Source organism: Pinus tabuliformis, chromosome J (genome assembly GCF_031772625.1).
Source record: "Pinus tabuliformis cultivar Carrire ecotype Pingquan chromosome J, CPIR1, whole genome shotgun sequence".
Classification (NCBI taxonomy): domain Eukaryota; kingdom Viridiplantae; phylum Streptophyta; class Pinopsida; order Pinales; family Pinaceae; genus Pinus; species Pinus tabuliformis.
Genome location: NC_142295.1, coordinates 1,108,622,734 through 1,108,639,498, shown reverse-complemented (window position 1 = coordinate 1,108,639,498; position 16,765 = coordinate 1,108,622,734).

Genomic DNA, 16,765 nt, shown 5'->3' with positions numbered 1-16,765 from the left:
CTATGTAGATCAAAATCATTTCTCAACAAAGTTATTGTGTAAATCTCTCTACCTTCAAAAATATAAAGCCTAGTCTTCCAAGGGATGTTACACACATGGAAACACCTATCAAATAAGGGAATTTAACATGTTATTGATTTGAAGCTAAAGGTACCATAATGGTGCATAACTATTGGTATGAAAGTATCATGTAGTCGAATATTAAATTGCTAGTGCAGGAAATTTTCAATCTAGTGTCACAACCTACAGTAAGAAGCCTAATGATAGCATGATTAGGTAAACTAACAAGCCTAAAGGATGATATGGGAATCAGACACATTGAAGGAAAGGGGAGACTCGAGATATGCAAAAGATCAAGATAATGAAAAATGGATTCAATGGATGGCACGCTGAATACCAATGAAAATGTCTTTCAATGTAAAACTTATAGTCTCAATGTTCACTACCCATATAGTATAAATTTCTAAGGGGAATAACCCAATAAAAATTCAACATTTTAAAATGATATATATTATACTTCAATTTGTACGTAAATTTTTTCCATAAATTGCATTTTAATATGACATAAATTTCCACAAATGTGTACCAAAAATTATTGAAGATCTTACATATTCATAAACTTGTATGCATATACACCATGATTACAATGCTAAGAAAAGTTAAACCATACCGATGTTTGTGGTACATCAAACAAACAACTTGTCAGTGATTTTACTTTAGTTGTGGAAACTAACAATGGTTCATTTATAGGTGTTAAGGGTTTATTACTCAAATGTAGCACTATATATATATATATATAGAAAGAAAGAAAGAAAGAAAAAATATGTGATCGAGATACTCATCCACTCAATTAAACTTTCATCTCTAGTGGCCTCCATTGACCTGTAGAAAGTATTCCTATAGCTTCAACATTTGTAAGGGTCACATGAACTAGGATGGGAACAAAAAGTGTGTCTAGATCCACTAGCAGGGGTTTATCACGTTAATTAATTACTTGACAAGGTAAAGGAAAAAATATATCGTTATTACTAATACCAAAAATAATAATAGGTTTTATATATCATAAGCCATTAATATAAATGCATCAATATTTTGTCTTTTAAAAGTTACTCGATGTATAAATCTTCTAAAAATGATTTATTATTATTATTATAAAAATAATTTATACACACACACATAAAAAACCTTGTAACATGATTTCACTCCCACTTTATCATGGGGATTTTTTTATATTTAAATAGACTTTGTTAAAATATCAACCAATACCATGGATTATCAATACCACATGCCCAACAAACCATACCTCATTAGTCACAATATTTTATATATATTTTATTTCATTTTATTTTATAACATTTTTTATTAGATTGAAAAGAAAAATGTCGTAATTACCTTCCAGATAAATCTTAACTCGATATTCTAAGTACTACTAAAAATATTTCCTATAGGTTAAATTCTCCACTTATTAATTATTGATAAATAAATTGAAATTATGGAAGTCGTATAGCATAATAAACATGCCTTTTTTTCATTAATAAAGCAAATAATTTTTTTATTCCTTCAAATCAGATGCGTACTTTTATGTTTTCAATATATTCTAGTGTGTTATTGAGGAAACCGAACTAGATACAAAATCCCAAATAGAGAGTATTGATCAAAATCTTGAAAACATAAATGTTATGACTAGTTATTAGGCTTCTATGACCATTTTTAAGCCAAAAATAACAAAAATAAAAATTACAAATAGCAAAAACAATATAATTGAAATCCATTTAATCAAATTTCTTTTAAATGGTAACTTCTATTTGTATGGAATATTTGTTGCTTCCTAAGGAGTAGCAAGGATCATGTGGTATGCCCATGTGCTTCTTTAGACATCCAAGCCCTAGTCCACACCCCCATTAGAAAGTACCAGGAAACTCGTTCGGGTGTGACTTACGATCATTATTTGTAACTTTGTAACATTAGAGGCCTTCAATAGTATTTTGGAGAATGCATTTACGAAGGTTTGTAATGTGAACAGGGATGACTCAGACATGAGAATCCCCATAATTCTATTGGCATAGTATATTATGTCAAATAAACTCATAGGACAAACAACATTTCGGTTATTATATGGACAGGAAGCAGTAATTCTCATTGAATTCATAGTCCCTAGTCTTTGTATTATTGTTGCAACAAAATTTGTGGCTTATAGCAACGTAGAAAAAAAATTCATAGAGCTACTACAATTGGAAGAAGATAAATTCATAATAGTGCTACACTAGAACATGTAGAAAACTAGGGAAAAGGCATGGCATGACCATAATATTAAGTAGAAACATATCCAAACTAGCAATCACATGTTATTATATAGCAGTAGAAGTTGAAAAGGAAGAAACATATAAGACTTCATGACCGCAAAGAACACCATGATAGGTTTGATAGAGTAGAGATTTCCTATCATAGTGAAGATATGATGCGTCGTACACTGAGAGCATTACATGGTCATGTCGAAAGAAATCGAATGGTGCATGTGGTATTGTAAATAACCTAATAGGTGGAATAAAACTAGTAATTGGTAATGATAATGGTAACGAGAAGGGTGTAGAATAGGGCGTCAGAAAAAGTGTGGATTGAACATTGTGGACCTTTATTGAAAATAACATCAAAGTTATTAAAGGAAAAATCTATTTTAGATTAGTGACTCTAGATGGAAGGTTGATGACATGACCTCGACCATGGCTAGGTCCCAAGAAAAAGAGTTCTTTCTTAGAGAAATATCTCATGTGATATCTTTTGTCGCTTCCAGAGACAACCTCAAATTGCTTAAAAGGCGATTGCCTAGTAACATCTAGATTGTATGTGTCTCATATGATTTTCAAGAAACTGAAGACATCATATACATTTTATATACATATGTAAATACATACAACAAACAACATGGGTTGGTTCATTCATCCAAATACATAAGCCATGTATTTCTGGTACTTTTCACATATATAATTCACAGAAATATATGTATGAACTAGTGGAGGCCGAGTAGTTTGAGGACCTACAGTGTAATCAGCTTTAGTGGAGCAACGAAAGAGGAGAAGGAGATAGAATAACTCATCATATAGAGCTTGAAACCTCAACAATTCTACATTTATCACATAGAGCTTGGAGCGTCAAGAGTTCTACACTTATTTGAGTTACAGGTAAACATAATGGATGAAAGATAATTGGATGCGATGATTCATGGAGTGAAATTTAAATAGATAATCTCAAAGTTACATACAGGGATGTGCATTAACAGGTCAACACAAATGAATCTGTAAGAATGAATGAAACATTTTTGGTAGCTACAATTACATGAAATCAGACAGGAAACATGAACATAATGGAATTTAATAGAAAGGTAACATGTTATAGTACTCGAATGTAGGAATCACCACAATTTCATTAATATTGTAAAAGATACAAATCTTGACGTCATACAGTCTCAAAAATAACATGTAGTTATTCTTCAGAATTCAGAATATTTATAAGTGTTTCTTCCTCTCTTTTATAAGGAGAGGGAGAACATGGAAATTACAAAATATATCAAGCTAGAGTTTCCAACTACCTGGATGAAGTTGTCTCATTGTGTAGGCTCTGTCACCTCCAATTATTAGAATAGAAAGATACTTTTCTTGAAAATAAAACAAAATAACAATAGCGATCATAGAAAAAAAAATAGAATTAACAAGTGAAGCTGAAATGATGGTCCTGTAGAAATATCTCGACGCCACTCTCTTTGTTGGCCTCTAGTCTAACCGAGTTTCTGTTACGTTAGGTCTCATGCTCTCTCGATCACTTCCCCATCGTGTTCGGTCTTAACAATTTTGCTTCTTCTCTTACAGGAAGCGGGAATGATCATCGATGATGTCCACAACAGTTTTTGAACACTGTTGCTAACTCATCTATCCCTTCTTACATTCTTTATTAAGCCAACGGAACCAATCATGCCCCGTGAAACAATCATGCAAGTGTATCAGGCATTAGGAAGTTCGACAACTTTAAATTGAACATGATTCATAAAGTTGCAATCATCGATCTCCTTTGGCCCCTTATGCCTTAGCTCCAGGGGCTTAGGTTAAAAATGAATGGTAGAAACCTGGGGACTCAAGGCCTAAGCCTTCTGGAGTGAAAATCCCTTTAGCTGGGACAGGGGGCGATTATTTGATATATTGCATTATAATTAGTCCCAACGCATAATACATAGGACCATAATACATATGCGCCTAGGCCCCTTTTGTAATATTGTAGCTCGGAGATTGGGAATCTTTGAGCCTTGCCTCTGGTTGCACCCTCCCAACGCTTGTGATTGTGATATGCGATGTGTTTTGGCCCACATGGAAAGAGGATAAGGGAGCGCCAACGCAAAGGCTTTAACACAAAAAACCTTTAATAGCTTCTCCGCCCAACCATTTGTTGTAGGGAAAAGTATCCGACTCGGATGACCCTATCCCACTCTAAGGGTGACAGTTCCTTAGCAACAACTGTAAAACAAACTACTTAAGGTTTTCTTCTTTATGAAAGCAAAAGAGAATGGAGAAATGCACTAACCGTTGCCTTGCGCTTAATGTCGAATCCAAACTCTTCTCTTTGGCCGCTTACTCCTAGCTCCTTGTCCTTTTGCTTGTCCAGCTACAATGAGATCCTGCACAATAACAAAGAAGGAAACTACAAGAGGCATGCAATCATAACTGGTTCATGGATTAGTGTAAACCAAACATGCAATCATCACAATATATTATTGAAACAAGAGCACATAGAAGAACCTCAATAGCTTTTATTAATGAAGAAGTAAAGGTTCTGAGAGTATTACAACCATTGAAGGCTCCAACCCAGCAACACCTCCCAGCAGAAAGAATTGCTCTTCTTCACCTCTCTCAAACAATCACCCAATAGCTCAATGATGAAACCAACAGCATATCATTACTTTGCACAAAATTCCAGCCTCCTGAGCTCATAGGAGAGAGCTCAATATATAGATGAATTGAGAAAGGATGAGTCAGCTTGCAACTGATGTGTAGCTGCCTTGTGTCCTCTCTCTCTTCAGTTAATCTTTAGTTGATCTTCAGTTCTTGAGTCCACTTGGAGAACTTTGCTTCCACTTGGAGAAACAAAGCCTCTGACTCATCACAAGGCGAAATACCTGATCCAAGTGTCATTTTTGGAAGATTCCAAAGCAATGACTCACTGTGCCACTTGTCCCTTCTCGCTCAGCGCAGGTGGCCTTTGTCCCACTTGCTTTGCAACGCAGGTACACCATGGAGCAACTGAGTTTCAGCGCAGAAACCTAGTGGAGCACCTGCTTTGATTTCAGGATTGCTTGTTTTTGAGTGTTTTCAGGTGGAGAACTGATCTGAGAGCTGTTGGTTTGCTGACCTTGTTCCTCTAGGGGTAGGAACATCATGTTTAGGGAACTTTGGATCCCTTGGATTATTGACAATTCATGCTTGTTGCTGTAAGGCACAAAATTGTCTATAACACCATTGGTTTGATGCATAAAGTGCACATAATCATGTGACCTGCCTTATGCCACCTGTCCACCTCTCTTTGGGCCCATGATATCGGGTGTTTTTTTATTAGCCCTTTTCACTTAAAAACATTACAAAATAGGTGAGCTTCGGGATCTTTAGGCCCTTTATGGTTTAGCCACTTTCTACATTCCTTCTCATATGATTGGGGGTAGTGACCTGGTGCTTAGCCTTCTATCAGAAATCAAAAATCAAGACTCTTCTAATCCATGCCTCTAGTTGCACCCTCCTAACTCTTGCGATTGCAATATGTGATGAGTGAAGACCTCTGATCACCTATTTTCAAGATAACATCATACTTTGTCGCATGTTACCTTGTGAGTGGTGGAACGTGTCACCCTGTTTTGGCCCCTTATGACCCCTAAAAATGTTAAATCTGCATTCCACATGTCCTCCTTACTGCGACATCATGAAAACATCAGCCGCCATGTGGGGTTATCGGGACCAATAGTATTCCGCGACATGTCTTGTTGGAGGAGAGAGAAAAGGCCCACCCTTCTCTATTTTTGCAATAGATTTCCTTTGTTAATCACAATCGGCCCTCCCCGACACTTTAACAGTAAAGGCTTGAACCTCAGCGATTTTTAATGTTATCAGCCTTTGGCGGTTTCATGACGCCGTATTTGGTTGTACCCTTCGGTACTTGTGATCATCGATATGCTAATTCACCCTGAACCTCTGATTGCCTACTCATCCATCACTTCCAAGACCTTTAATCACCGAGAGACTATGGGCCATGGATCTCTGATCATTGATAGACTATGGACCATGGAGCTCCGATCACCGGTTACCGATATCGATGATCACTGATCATAAGTTCATTGCGCCCTCTCCTGTTGTTGCTCTGTCAAAACTCTGATTGTGATCTACGACATTACAATGACCTACTGTTTGGTCTAAAATGTGATGTAAATTAGAGTTTCATTTACTATAGATCCGGGTAAGTAAACTTTGAGGATCATCCAATATATATGGACTTAGAGGCAAACTAGACTAAGCTAGGTGAAGAAATGCCAAAGCTCCATTACAGGAGGTTTTTCATTGGGATCTCCAACATCTATTTAGTCATTTAACAAAATGAAATAAAAATTAAATGACATTGTGATAAGTGTAAGAAATATTAAAGCTCCCTTACAAGATACTGTTCGTTAATATTTATAATCATCTTAATCAACAAATTGTTTAAATTAATGAAATTAAAGCACTTAAATCTAATTCTGATTGATTACACGAAATATTAAAGCTCTCTTACAAGAGACTATTCATTTATATTTCAAGCAAATGAATTAGAAACTTAAACTAATGAAATCAAACATTAAATAACAAATCAGATTCATTGAAGGAAACATTAATACTTTCTTACAAAAGGTAATTAATTAATATTTCAAACATATGAACCTAATAATTTAATATAATGAAATTCACAAACAAACATAAAATAAAAGCCTACCAAAATAAAAGTGTACTTGCTAGGCAATGGGGATCCTTCAAAGGATTCACAAGCACACCAAAAGAGAAGTCAAATGTAGAGGATCAAAGAAGCTCTGTTTTATTCATCATCAATTGCAAATTGCAATTACAACCATTACAATGATTCTCCAAATCTAACTTCTCATTACCAACCAATAAGATACTAAGATTACAAATGAAGGAGATAACATTCCTATTTATACAAAAGTTATGATAATAAACTCATAAATGTAAATCCACTATTCCCTCCTTTGACCCACATATTTCTCAACCAATGGTGACACATAACCCTATCCTCCATGAGGTCCATGATCTTCTCCATGAGGTCCGTGATCTCCTCAAATTCGAATTTGAACATAGAGTGCCACATAAAGATGCCTTGGAAGGTTCCTTTGTACCTACACATGTCAACAAACTCATTCTAATTGTTAGGTATAAGTATATGGAGATTATTTTCTAAAGTTTAACCTTAAATTCTCTTAAAAATACTAAGAATTAATAATGTTTTGGAAAACACAAAGGTAACCCATATAATGATGAAAGTGAAGCTGATGTGGTGACATGGTGGTGGAATAGAGGTGAAAAAATGTTTGAATGGAGTGAAAGTGGATGTATTTTAAGGATAATTCCTAGGCCCAACACCTACGATGCCTCACCCCACCGATACAGGACCTTCAATTGCTGATAGGCCATGCCTTAAAACTTCGATTTGTGATTTTGAGATATCGGCAATCACTGATCACATATTTCATTGTGTTACCCTGTTGATGCTTCAACAATCTCCGATTTCGATTTGTGATGAGCCTTACACTTGGTATTTTTCTCTTTGTTTTCTAGCTTTCAAAGGGTAGCTTCAATCTACTCTAACTTCTAATTTAGAAGTCCATTTTTGAAATTCCACATACCGTTGGAAAGTGTATTCTGAGCACTATCTAATGGAAAGGGTTTGATTTAGTTTTGAGAGATTATATGGCTTGGAAAATAGCTTCAAACCTCACTGCTCTTTTTCACTTTGGACAACTAAAAACACATTTGGCAGTGAGTGACATCATTGGCTCCACCTGGGGATGGGGCATTGGATTTCAATGCGTCGAGAATCTGTAGTCTATGAACTTATCTTTTTTGGGCATGGAGTCTTTTTTAAACAGTTGAAAATTTTGAAAGTGGAACTTTAAACATAAAAATGGAAATTTCATATGATAATTACTACACACATACCGGTATTTACAATGAGTTCAAGGAAGGTAGCTTTAATTCTAGAAATAGAGTTTGAGGAACTAACCATTTACTAGTAGCTCCAATGATTCACCTTCTAGATTTTGGAGCAAGTACGTATTATTTCCTTTCCCTTCTGAAATTTTGAAATGGTTGAACGAAAGTGAATCAAATTTTTTGTGTTTACCTTTTTCTTCCCATCGGAAACCCCATCAGAGATTTAAATCCCCTGGTTGAAGAGTTTGATCGTTGGCCTTTTTTTGTCAAACAATGATTTTATATTTTATTGGTAATTTTCCAATTTAGTCCCTGCCTGTTCCTTGTTTTCATGAATCTCAACTAGTTGGTTTATCCTTTGTGTCAAATCACGTGGCTCCTCCTCGGCTTCTTGTAGTAACTTTGCCACTGGGATTTCTAATTGGATTTGGAAGACTGTAGCCTTACCATACACTAGATTAAAAGTAAACTTTCCAATGGAACATTTAGGAGTCACTCAGTTGGCCTAGAGGGAAAACTTCAATTGGGTGTCCCAGATTCTTTGATTCTTGGTGATGGTCTTCTTCATCACTCTCACCAAGGTTTTGTTTGAGAAATTAGCTAAACCGTTTGCTTGAGGATAGTAGGCAGTGGAGTGCTGGATGATGATATTGAAATTCAGACAGAAGTTGGTGAATTTTGCAGATTTGAATACTTGAGTATTATCAGTGATAATTTTTATAGGACAACCAAAATGAGCTAATATGTTCTCCTCCATAAATTTGATTACCACTGAATCTATAGTGTTTATAGATGGGATGGCCTCTAGCTACTTGGTGAAATAATTAGTGGTCATTAATATCCACTTACGCTGGCCACTGGAAGGTGGGTTTATCTCTCCTATGAAGTATAGTCACCAATGTCGAAAAGGTTCTTCCACATGCATTGGGATCAGGGGAAGAGGAGAAAGTTTTTGTCTTTCAGCAAAGACTTGGCACTTTTGACATGACCTGACTTGTAAATGAACATTTCCAAACAATGTAGGCCAGTAGAATCCCACCTTGAGGATTTCGTGAGTTGTGGTCTTCCAACTTTAGTGACCTCAAAAAAATCCTCCATGGAATTCCTCAATCACTTTATGAGTTTCGCCTTCTACCAAACGTAACAACAAAGCTCCCTTGGGTCCTTCCAGTAGAGTTGACCATTGGATATGATATACTTTTGAGCTTGCAGTCTCAAAGTCCTGTATTTATATTTGTCTAGCCTTAGTGGGCACCCCAAGAACAAGAGATAATGCATGATATTCTTATACCAGGGTGACCCCTCATATTTAGCACAAATATTTTTCTCTAATGTTTTAATCTCATTCTCCAAAACTTATGTTTTGCCTTCCTATGTTATCAAGTTTATTCCCAAATCTTGGCAATTAGATTATGATAAAATCTTGGCCAACCCCTGGCCTTTTATGAGCTTAGTAGGCTTTATGTCTAACTCATATTCCTGTATCTTTGCTATCCACCTACCCCTTTTTCCTTCACTGTCTCCTTGCACAAGGATGTCCTTGACCACTATCGTTGGGACAAATGTTGTGATTTCTGACTGTAGCACATACACTCGAAATGCCTTCAAAGCTTTGACTAGTGCATATGCTTGTTTCTCCAAGATGTTATATTTCAGCTCAACATCCCTCAAGACATGGCTAAAGAAGGTGATGGGATGCTCATAACCATTCTTACTTTTCTGTAGCAAAACTTCAGCAATAGTATGTGGATAAGCAAAAGAAAAGATATAGAAAGGCATTGAGTAGTCAGGGATGACTAGTACTGGTGCTTCAACAAAATATTCTTTAATTCTAGTAAAAGAATCTCGAGAGGTAGGGATCCATTTGACTTCATTTTCCTTTTTAAGCATATATGTAATACCCTTCACTATTTCTGCATAGTTGGGTATGAACCTTCTCAAGAAATTGATTCTCCCTAAAAAGACTTGGACCTCTTTCTTATTTATGGGTAGAGGAATGTGACTGATAGCTTCAACCCACTTGGGATCAATTTTAACTCCTTCTTGCACTACTATATGTCCTAGTAGCTTACCCTCACTAAGGGAAAACTGAGATTTCTTGGGATTTAAAGATAGTCCATATCTCCTGCATTTCTCAAATGTGAGATTCAAGTGGAAGATGTTCTCTTCATCGGTCTTAGAGAAGATAATGATATCATCCAAATATTTCACTACGACCTTTTCTTTCTATCCTACAAAAGCTATATCCATAGCTATCTGAAATGTAGCCCTTGCATTGATAAGACTGAAAGGCATGCGAGCATACATGAAAGTTCCCCAAGGGGTGGTGAAAGTAGTCTTCTTATGATCATTAGGGTGGACTGCCACTTGGTTGTAACCAGAGAACCCATCCATCATGGACATTCTAACTGATCCAACCACCCTCTGTAATATGTAATCCATCTTGGGTAGTGAGTAATTGTCTTTCAATATGCCATGTTAAGTTTACGAAAATCTACACATAACCTTATTTCTCCATTCTTTTTTTAGACTGGGACTAAGTTGGCCACCCACTCTGAGTACCTTAAAGGCACTATGATTTTAGCCTGTAGAAGTTTCCTCACTTATTTTCCAATAGAGAGGAGTAAGAGTGGATTAATCTGCCTAAGCTTATACTTGCATGGTTTTACTCCACTCTTTAAAGGAATCTTATATCGTATGATGTTAGTATCAAATACTTTTTAAATCCTCATAAGAAAAAGCAAAAACATCTTTATAGATTTTGGAAAGATTTAAATACTTGTGTTTATATTGTGCAGGGATTCCTTTTGATAGTCTGACCATATGGGGTTCATCCTCTGAGAAGATATTGCAATCTTCTTCTTGTGCGTCCATCTCTGGAGCCATTGTTTTGGAGGCTACATAATTCTTATTAAATAATATTTCCTTTGGAACTACCCCACGAGGAATAGTATTCCCTTCTAGTTGCACAATTTTCTATCCAACCATTGTGTCTTCCAATGAAGTTGGTTCTTCATTTGCCTCTTTTTCCTCTCCTTGATCAATAGTTGAGTTAATGAACTCCCCAACTACTTCTATAAATCACTTTTCCTTCTCATCTTCCTTGAATACCTGACAGTGCTTGACATTATCAGGTATAGAGGGTCTGTGTTTGACCACCACCTTGTACCTGAGAAGTGGATTTTGAGGAGATTTGAAATTGGTTATTGCTACCATGGGGGAATCAACCATTATGTTTCCTTCTCTGGGTAGATTATTAGATATTAAAGGCCAAGGAGAAGTTATCAATTAAATCCCATACTTCATTTTGGTAAGTCCTCAATCTGGGGTCTTTAGCCTGACACTGATTTTGGATATGCTTTAGAATCAGCTCGGAGTCTCCATGCACAGTTAAGCATTCAATATTCATATTCCTTGTTGTTTGTAGCCTAAGGAGAAATGATTCATACTCCGCCACGTTGTTGTTTGCCTCAAACTCCCACTTGAATTAGAGGGGTATCAAGATGCCCTTAGGACTTACCAACAATACTCCTGCTCCATTTAACTCTTTGAAATTCGCTCCAACAAAGTACAATTTCCATACTTTGTTTTTATCTATGTGCTGATCATCTAACTACATCATTAGATGTAATTGTGTTTCTTCTAATATGGTCTCATATTCTTCTAGGAACATGCAAGATAGGTCACTTTCTTTTCCATATACTAGAGAATTTTAGAACCTTCAGCTGGGATCATAGTTTTTACAAATATGGACTCTCTGTACAACCTCCTTTATTCACCTCCAAAAGTGGGAATAGTGGAATAAGTTAGATCTAATTTGATAAAGCCCCCCACCTTGGAACCCAAAGACCTAGATAGGAGTACGCCGAATCGAGGGGGAATATCTACCACTACTATGTCCATCACTACACTCTTCACATGGATCTGAGTCAGGCTTACCACCAGATATTTTATCATTCCCAAGCATTTGACCCTCTTATAGTCAAAGGAGTATAGGTCCTTGTAGGGTCTGGTGATTTGCAAGCCAAGTTGTTCCATCATGGCTAAGGGCATGAGGTTATGCGAGGATCCAAAGTCCAACATAAAATTATGAAATAAGAGGTCATGAATTACCAGGGTCACATAGAAGGGTGCAGTGGAAGGATCAAGTTCTTCAACATGAGGCCCAAAGACAATCATTGGTCTCTCTTCTTGAAGGTTTAAACAATTATGGGTATGTACTGAGGTGGATGGAAGCATTAACTTGGAGACTTGAGCTTTATAAGTGGGCTATTTTAGAAGTTCAATTAGGGGAACAAGGATGTTTACCTTCTTGAGTTCCTTCTAAATATTGAATGCAGAATGGCCCTTTTCTACGCCTCCTAGCTCTACCTCTCTTTCTTTATCACCTATAGTTTTTATTAGAACGGGTTCATTTTCTTTTATGTGTTCCTTATAGCTATTGCATTCCTTATTTAAGGAGACTTTTACTTTGGATAAGTTAGGGTTCAGCTTCCCTTTTCCTTTATTTAACACTGGGGGAACATTTTGGGGAGCAGTTTCCTCTTGTTGTTCAGGTTCCCTCAACCTATTTTTTGAAGATACGAGGTCATACTTTTGTTGTAGTTTTGCTTGCATGAAATATGAAAATTACTTACAATAATGCCCTATGTCTTCCTCATTTACTACTGCTTCTCTATCATGGCACATCTCATGGTGAGCCATGTTTTCCTGTTCCTCTTCAAAGGAGGAGGAATACAAGTTTCCCTACATTTCATGTGTATCTTGTAGTTCCTCATCTAGATCATGTTCTATATATAGATAAGGAGGGATCTGATCGAGTTGATCTTTTCTTTCCCTCTGAAGTATCTGCAATGGTGGTATTCTATATTGTGGGTCATAACCTCAATTTTTACCTTGAGCATTTTGTTTCAAGAGACTCTTGTTCTCAAGCTCAAGTTCCACCATCTTATGAGATAAACTCTTAATGAATTTATTCATTTCCTCCCACTTCAGATCTAGTAGTTCTTGAGCATCAACTTGGAGTTGATCCAAAGTACGAGACTTCCTCTCCCTTAGGTTAAAGCCAAATTTAGGCTCAAAGGCTCCCACAAATACTACATGAGCAACAGCTTGAGGAGGCTTTATCTCAACTAGCAGGTTATCATACTGCTTATTGAACCTTTTTACGAATTCTAAAATATCCTCTTCTGGCTTCTTCCTTATAGCATTGAACTCTGTGAGGACATACTCATGATATTTCATTTCACCCCACTTTTGTGTGAAATAGTTTTCGAGTTCTTCCTAGGTGTTGATGGATGCATTGGGTATGGCTTTAAACCATTTTCTAGATTCTCCATTAAGGGATTGCACAAAGAGTCTCAGGATCACATCCAGTTGTTCTACATTTAGGTTCTCAACAAAATCACAGAAGGTTTCAATGTGTCTCTATGCAGTGTGTTGATCTTCCCCGTTGAACCTAGGAAAAATATTTAGGTAGTCCAGAGGCATAGAACTTAGGGGTTGAGGTAAATCAAGAGGGCCATATTTATTCAATAAGAAACCTGGAACAACCATCTGGATTAATGGGGGGGGATTAAGATTTAATGTGAGGAACTTGGGCCAAAACCACAGTGATTGGAGTAAATAGACTAAGAGTAGCATGACTAAGTGTATAGTGGATATTGATATTATTGAGGATAGCTTTATCCTTTTCAATCTCAAGAGGAGGAAATGAAATGAAAGGAGTCATAACTGAGATTTCCTTCTCTTTGAGCTCTGATTTGGGGGCACGATGCTCTAGCTCATCTTCTATAGGGTATGTAAGGACCTTAGGAGTAAAATCTGAGCAGTGGATGACAACGTGTTGGAAGATGTAGGAGGAAGCTTCAAAGAATGACAAGAGAGTAGCACAGGTAGTAGGAGTTTTCTCCTTCCAGATTTTCCTAAAAATCAATTTCTCTGGGTCAGATATAGAAGGGGTTTTCTATTGAGGGGTATTTGAGTGAGTGTGAGGATTTGTAAAAGCCAGGATGATAATTGATAATGATATTTGTGGAGTCACCAAGGTGATGAGAATGCAATCAGAACACCTTTGCTAACCTACACAAAGAGTGCTCACCTACACATTCATTAATCGTCACAAAAATAAATTTTGTGAATGGAAATTATTGACATTGCTTTTCCCACACTCTCTACTATGACATCCAAGGAAAACATACATTTTGAATCATAATTAGTGATAATTTTCTTAACATTACATTGTGTCACACAAAGAAGAAAATTGTTTGAGCTTTTTACATAGTTTTGCGGGAAAAGGTGGATTCATACGCTGAAGCCACATAAAAATTATTGTGCCTATTGGATTAGTGTGACGTAAGTAAAGTTCCCTTTGCAGACAGAGGCAACTGCTCTAGCCCTAGAGTGGGTCTAGTCACAGCAAGACAAAACAACAATGCATTCCTTAAATAGTTATTGTTGCAAGAGCCTACCTTATGCCAGTGTTTGATGCAGTCTTCGCTACATTGTCATAGCTATCGTTTCCTTTTCATTGATGAGCGATCTACTTGAAACAACATAAGAAGACAACAAAACACATAATAGAGCACAACAATGAACTATTCACCTACAGAGTCAAGGAACTATAAGCTATCAAATATATTTCATACATGACATAGGAAATAACCATTGATTGTATTAATATAACAAAAGCAAAGTTTACAACCATGCCTTGATGTCGCAAGCTTCCTTGAAGGGTCCGGTCAATCCGTCTCCATAAGCATTCACTCTCAAAGGTCTTCCAGGCTCGTTGATGACTCTCTCTCTCACTCCAAAGCACTAGTATTAGGCTAAGGCAATCTTCCTTCTTATAAAACCATTTTACACTAACAATCCACAACCAATTTCTAAACTATCAGCAATTCACACTGCAAACTATCAATCCAACACCAAGAAACTTGCTAATTTGCTCACACCCAAAAACTAGTTGATCATAGTATTGGGGAATGCTTTTATAACAGGAGGAGCTACCACAAATGGGGGAGATGACGCTTATCTTCATGGGAGGGTTGCTCAAAAGGTGGAACCACCACTTCTAATGAGGAAAGGCGAACTCCCTTGACCCAACAACCAATTCCAGAACCACCCAAAAGCATTATGTTTGAACTAATTTGCCATATCTGGGTTGTTGCAAGTCAAACACTAGGTCTTAGATACAATGTCGTGAGGTCATAGTGTATTCGGAGCTACCATCGCAAGAAGGACACTAATGACTTGCGACGATCTCTAAAATCTAACCATTGTAGAGAACAGATGTAACCCTGCGACGATGTTGCGAAGTTCTAATTTACTGCAGGTAATCATCGTAGGCAAGATGATGCTGTCTTGCGACAATCTTGAAACATGGGTAAAAAGGGTCAATCTTCAGGATTAAAGAGAATTTTCAATCTTCTTGAATGATTTGGAAGATTTAGACACATTTGTTTAAGGTATGACACAGAGAAGATGTCGTTCAGGGACCGACTTTTATCCGAGATCAGGGGATATGGGGTCGATGACAAATTACTGTGTAACAGATGCTCCCTAAAGCATGAAGGTCGAGAGAGAGGGAGGGGTGAAATGCTTTGCGAAACCATAAATTAACTGGAACACCATCGCGGAGAACCTGCAGACGCAAGTACAACTAATATCTCTGATAGTGAAAGAAATACATGTAGTCTAGGTATGGACGCAACCATCCAAAAGACAAATAGAATTGGTCTGTGGTATGGACGCAGCCATCAAGTCGATAAGACCATATCATAATATAGGTATGTTCGCAACCATCTAGAAAGACTCAGTTATGGTCATAGCCATCCAATCAAAGAGTCATGTAGACAATCATCAACCAATCACGGCAACCCGAACTTATGTAATCTCAGTTCGGGTTCTTGAATCCAACCTGTCCATTGTACAATTTCTAATATGCGAATAAATGTGTTGAAGTTGAGCATACTAGAAAATCACTTGATTACCAGCCAATGATGTGAACCGTTAACAAGTGCGAGAGAGACCACCAGTGATGTCAATGGCCTTCAAGGTACTGCTAGTACAATTCATGAAGTTTGAAGAATGAGCTGAAGTCGAACACTTGTGAAATCACTCAATTGAAGACTAATAATGCAAGTCTGTTGTCGAGCGTGAAGAACTTGCCATTGAGGCAAGCAAGCTCCAAGGTACCTGAAAGGAGTCTTTAGATCAACTTCTTGGATAATGAGTTGATGTCGACAGGAAGCGATCCGTCGTAGGAGGGCCATAATGTTTCCCACATCAACGACATGAGACAATGAACAAGATGAAGATGGATGAAACAGAGAATTAGAGGGCGGAATAAGGGTGCAAACTGCAGAAGGATTAAGCTCCTGAGCATATCGGCGAGACGACTCCAGAATGCGGTAGCACTTTGGTACCAAGGGATCGAAGGTCACTAATACAAAGACAACAAGGACCAAATGGAATGAGACAAAATAACGAACCCAAACCTCGAAAGGCCAATGACGATGTGAGGATATCCCAAACCT